Below are 6,000 nucleotides of genomic sequence, written 5' to 3' on the forward strand. Positions count from 1 at the left end.
TAATACCCTTTCTGTTTCTACTTCCTGTCTCTGTGTATCCCTTCCTGTGATCGATTGATTATTTTCACCTGGGTTTCTGCCAGCCCTCCCCAGCTCTGTCTTGTCCTTGTGATTAGTTCTGCTTGTATATAACTTCTCGTTTTCTGTCAATTCAGCCTTGGTTTACCTTCTCCAGTCAAGATGTAGACCTTGAATAAAAGCATTTTTCTGTTAACTCCCTCTGTCCGGCATTTGGGTCCACTTTGCTCCGTTTTATCCTCACATGACATTGTTTTGGTTAGATTCTGGAAATCAATCTTTGGTTATCATAAGATTTTCAAGTTTTCTACCACATAAAATATGTCAATAAATACCCCACTAGTGAATGTTTGAAGCTTTTTTTTTGTGTCAAAATGAGAATACTAAACATCATCATTAGCCGCCTTTAGCTTAGCGATGGTGACGTGGAGTTATGCAGCCGTGATTGATTTTGTTTATATACTTACTTTTGACTTCTGGTGATTGAGTTTATGCTTTAACTATTATAAAACGTAGATAATTCCCAGCAATAATCCAAATTCCAGTCCCATTTGGAGTTGAGAAGTTCACATGTTCTTTACCTGTGCAGGGCTGTTAAAGAGGACCACAGATGCTCCATGTGCTCAGAAGTGCAAAGTGAACTCTGTCAGATCCGGTGTCCCTGCCTTCCCAACTGTTTAATTAGAATAGCAGATGTGATAGTGAAGCCCCATGGACTGACAGCTCTCCCCTGTGGAGGCACGCTGACCTCCGTCTGCTCAGGCCTATCCAGAAGCAATTTCCATCCAGCTCATCACCTCAGGCTCAGTTTAACATGGGAGATCCAAACAATCACATTTTCACACATCATAAAGTCTGACAGGAAATAAATGGTGTGTTAAATGCAATAATTGTGCTGCATTGCTCTTCAGGACTTTCTGAAACCGTGTTATATATGGATTCTTTACATTTAGTCTAAGTACAGAAAGGTCGCTATGATTCACTCCATCCATACAAAATCCTGCCTCTGTTAAACAATTGGAGCCAGAGAATGGCGCTTAAGTTTCTGCAAGACAAACATACCTCCAGTGGCAACGTTATTACCTCTCTGTGGTGTAAATCGAATGCAGCTTAGGCTGAGTGATGGACCGCGGCAAGACACATCTTCGTCCTTTGAAAAGTGCTGACTTTAAGGCAAAAAATGGTAATAGATTCTCAAAGTGAGGGGGCCATTACTGGGCCAGCATGCAAATGATGGGTGAAGAAATAATCTACAAGGTGTTATTGAGCCCTTGGTTTAAGGAGGAAGGGAAGGCCTCTCCCCATTCCCCCACCGAAGCACCGTAATGTGCGGCTTGTAATTAGATATTGATTTGCTTTGTCAACGACTATTTCAGACCAGTGTCCTCCCTCCAAAGAGAAGGGGATTCACGAAAGTCTGAATGCATCTTGTTAGGACTCAAATGTAATATCTTCATACAGGTGTGAGATTGCTACAGGGCCAAGTGAATAATTACTTATCTCTAATGGAAATAAAGAGCAACTGGTGATTTGCTTGTAGGGAGGTAATACTTTCAGGTTCCTGGGGAGATCCAAATGCCTTACCAACGACAAATATTTTCTTAGCTTTTAAAGCTAGATGTCTTTACTGTTCAGCCTCCAGTGCCTTAAGATTAGATGTATAATTCTTAATCGATCATTGATTTCTTCTTAAAGAAGTATGGGATAAGATGGATTGCAAAGAAACATGATGTAAGAAATGAGTGTGCTGGATGACTGGGTCTAAAAGGTGTAATTAGGGCTTGAGCACCAACAGAGTCGGAGCAAAGGACCTATTGAAGTTGCTCAAAGCTGCATGATGGCCTTAGCATGCTTAAAAAGAAAAATGTAATATTTTTAGGTTCTCATAATTGGTGAAAGCAAAATGGCTCTGTATAGCGCCACCCAGAAAATTGCTAACAAGCTGCCCCTGGTTGTGCTTTCACCTACTAATCAGAAATGTGGTAGGCAGATGAAGCATGCGAGACGCACAGAAAAGCCTCTAGGAGGCATATCGTAAACCCGACAGGAAGTCTGCCCATTTGAATTTTAGGTGCAACTTTTTGCTGATGATGGGGGACCCTTATTAAAAAAAATTATTGTAGTTTTGTCTTAGAAAATACATTTAAAAGTATTTGTAAATGTAATGTATTTAGAAAAGGCTTTTGTTGATGTTAAGGGCAAGTGTACAATCATTTCAAATGAGATAGAGAAGGATTTAAAAACAAAATCCTGTCTCTCTCATTGTAGTTTGATGTTGCGTACAATGCTAATGACTGATCATTTGGAGGGGGGTACATTGTGTATAGGAGATTAATCATGCTCAGTTATGTGCCTCCTCTGCTGTGCCCGCTGATCCGTGTGAACGAGTTCAGCGGACAAACTTTGGGGATAAATAATGTGAGGCGATGAATATTGAATGCTGGGCTCCTGATCAGGTATCTCCTCCAGTCAAACTGCAGCCAGCGCTCGGCTGTCTGTCAGCGCTCTGATTGGTCTGTCCCTTCCCAAACTGATGTATCTGTCCTATGAAACGGAGCAGATGGCTGAGGCCTTACCTGGGTGATTTAGGCAGGCGCTGAGTCAGCACCCTGTCCGTCCTAATGGCTTCCTGCTGTAGTGAATGGCTTAACCTGAGGAATTACGGCCTGACTTTGCTCCTTCTTTGAATTAGAAAATCCAATACACTTATTTTCAAATGAGCACAGGCAGTTTTCTAAGCTTATCTAAGTGATCTTAAAAAAACATCTCAATGTGTAGCTAAAAATGTAGATATGAAATGCCTAATGCATGCTGGTGTTACAAGGTAGTGTATTTAAATACATGATAGCAATAATACAATATATTGATGTTAAGCTAATGTTGGTGTTAAGCTAATGTTAACAACTCCTGATATTAAAAAGGCATTGATGCAGGTATCGTCATTAATCTTCTTTCTGGTCCTTTCTGGCAGCTTTTGGTACTTTTAAAGTCATGTTTTTACCAGAACATCACCACCATGTTCTCTGCAGTCTCTCTCATCTTGCCACTGGCACATCGTGTACTTCAGATCCTTCTTCCCCCCCGCTTTCCCTCCCCAGTCACCCGTCCGCCCGTCTGCATCAATACTGAGCCCTTTATATGATCCTAGGCTGGATCGATAATGCCGTGTGCTCTTTTAGGCTGAGTCCTCTCCAGGGTCCTTTCTTGGCAAATAAGATGTCGAGGGGACAAATTAAAACGCCACTGTGATTGTCTATAGACTGTGCAGTGGGTTTGGGGGGGTGGGTGAGGCTGTGAGGAGGAGAAGATCCACATGGAAAGTTTTGTCAGCAGCAAATGCCATTTAAGTACATCATTAATTTTTCTCATACTGTTAATACTAGACTATTAAAATACACCCTTATCAGCCTAAATCATTGAGCTGTGCTCCAAAGAAAGGGCATCCCATTCTGCTACATTAATGTTGTATATCTTTTAAAACAGCCCCACCAGTCTCAGACAGGAAGTCAAATGGGGCGAAGCAATCAAGTGAAAAGCACCAAAACTGATATTACAGTATGAACCTCCAACTGACCTTAATGTCATTTTGAGCCCTCAGATCTTTCGTCATAAGACTTCCTCTCTTGGAAAGACAAAGCATGGGTCTTTTTTTTTAGAGCACACCTTCAATGCATGTGACACTAAAACTACAAATGATATTCTCATCCCGACACTCGGAGGATGATGCCATACATTAAAGGCTCTGTCTGCGGAAAATCTCTTGATATGTATGATCCATATTGTGAGGAACACTGTGAGAGTTGTCTTTGTTTAAGGCATGAGCAAACGTTCATGGTAAGATTGCATCTCTAAAAGATCCACAGAACAATGATTCCCAAGAATTCTGACAATCAAAAACAATCAATTTTTTCTTAACTCACCTGTTATATCAAGCATTACAATTATTATCGCCGTTATTCAACAAGCAACAGTTCACAGGATTCTCAGGTAATTCTTCAGGGTCTGCCAATATGAGCTTCCTTGTGCATTTCTCCATATGTCTCTGCTAATGGTGCTCCAGCTGTGTGAGTGCTGTGAGGACTGAGTGTCCCAAAACACAGAGGTCACCTTTACATTCTCACAGAGGAACAACCCGCATTAGCAGCGCGGATCATTTGAGTTTGTTGAATAGACTCGTTATATCTTTTATCAGATTTTATAAGAAGAGAAAATAGGGAAAAGAAAAAGCAGAATGATGCCATTGATCAGTTTAGAGTTTGTTTTATCAAGGAGATGAACTTGCGACCTCATATGGCCAAAGGGTGCTAAAAGCATTCAGCATTATTTTTCCAAATGGTTCCCATTCTGTGCTTTCTTTTTCTTGTAGCTTCATATATTCCACTGAGAGGTGGAAGACAAGAAACAAAGGTCTTGCTTTTTAAATGTGAGTAATGTTTCAAAACAGGCTTCAACAGATTTAGAGCAACATGATGACTCATCTCATGTTCATGTCCACCGGATGTTTGTAGGTTTGATATTTACCTTGGTTTGAATGGAAGATGGTTAGGGTTGGTTAGGGTTAGGGTTGGTTAGGGTTAGGGTTAGGGTTAGGGTTAGGGTTGGTTAGGGTTGGTTAGGGTTGGTTAGGGTTAGGGTTGGTTTTGTGAGAATAAATTCAGAATTCTAGGTAAAAAAAAAGTCAACATTTAGGGATTTAAGTTAGAATTTAGTCCCACATTTCTGTCTTTTTTCTCAGAATTCTGAATTTGTATTGACTTCGCTCTCTGAATTTTTACTTTAAACTCAGAACTCGAAAAAGAAAACTCACTTTTGATCAGATTTAAAGAGGAATTTGACAGATTTGGCTCCAATCCTGTTCCATCAGTTTGGTCTCCAACCCAGAAAAAAGACCTTTGTCTCTTCGGCTTCTGCTAACAGCATGATTTCCTGTTTGCTCCACCAGTCAAACCCCGGCAGAAAAGCCTGCAGTTACACGATTTGGCATTTCCTGCCGCTCTAGAGGCGTGTTGATCAATACACCACTTGTTCCTAAAATCATTGTGCCATCCACATAAATTATCGACGTCAGCGCAGGGTCTGCGTCAGAGATACTTTAAACTGATGATGACTCAATTTGGTGACCCAGCACAGGTCAAGGCACACGGCTCAATATGTCGATACGACAGACTGGCCTGAATAGAAAACACACACACACACACACACACACACACACACACACACACACACACACACACACACACACAGCTTTCCTTGACTTACATCAACTCACATTAATACATTGTGTGTTAGCAATGAAACATGCCTATTTTGATGATATTATCATTTCCTTAGACTACATCTATAGCATTAGCAGTATGCTCCTCTTTAAATGAGTGACTCATCATTTAATGTATGACTTAATGCATGATGTATGGCGATGACTGCTAAGGCTCAATATTAATGAAGGACTGTATGATTACTTTTCTCACTATAATTCACAGTTGAGCCTATAGGCTTAACTACATGTCATTAAATGTGCTCCTTTTTCAGAACAGGGGCACATTTCATGTAAATTGAATGAAAAGCAAAACCATACGCTGAGAAACGGTTTGATCATTTAAATTGACTGAGAACATATCATGCTTTAAATATGCATTACATCGTGATGAGGTGGGAATAACTGACCTGCTTATTTTAAAGAAGGAATCATGGATTCTTCATCAAAATGTAAGGCAACACATTCATTATAAGAAATCAAATGTATCAATGCATCCCACAGTAGCCGTCTGATTGGCCTAATTCTTCACCTCAGCTTCTTCTTGAAATGGGTTCTCCAAAGATTTGTTACTGCCAAGAAAATAATCTAACCACGATTTAGGTCAGGACAAAATGAAGACATTTATGGTCCATTTGCTAATAAAGACGATCAGAAAGTCCACAGCAGCGGCTAAATGGACCAATGGGACGGATTGTTTTTCTTCACCGCTCTTTCCAAGGTCAACT

This window comes from Notothenia coriiceps, unplaced genomic scaffold (genome assembly GCF_000735185.1).
Source record: "Notothenia coriiceps isolate Sejong01 unplaced genomic scaffold, NC01 NC01_scaffold00019360, whole genome shotgun sequence".
NCBI classification, from domain to species: Eukaryota; Metazoa; Chordata; class Actinopteri; order Perciformes; family Nototheniidae; genus Notothenia; species Notothenia coriiceps.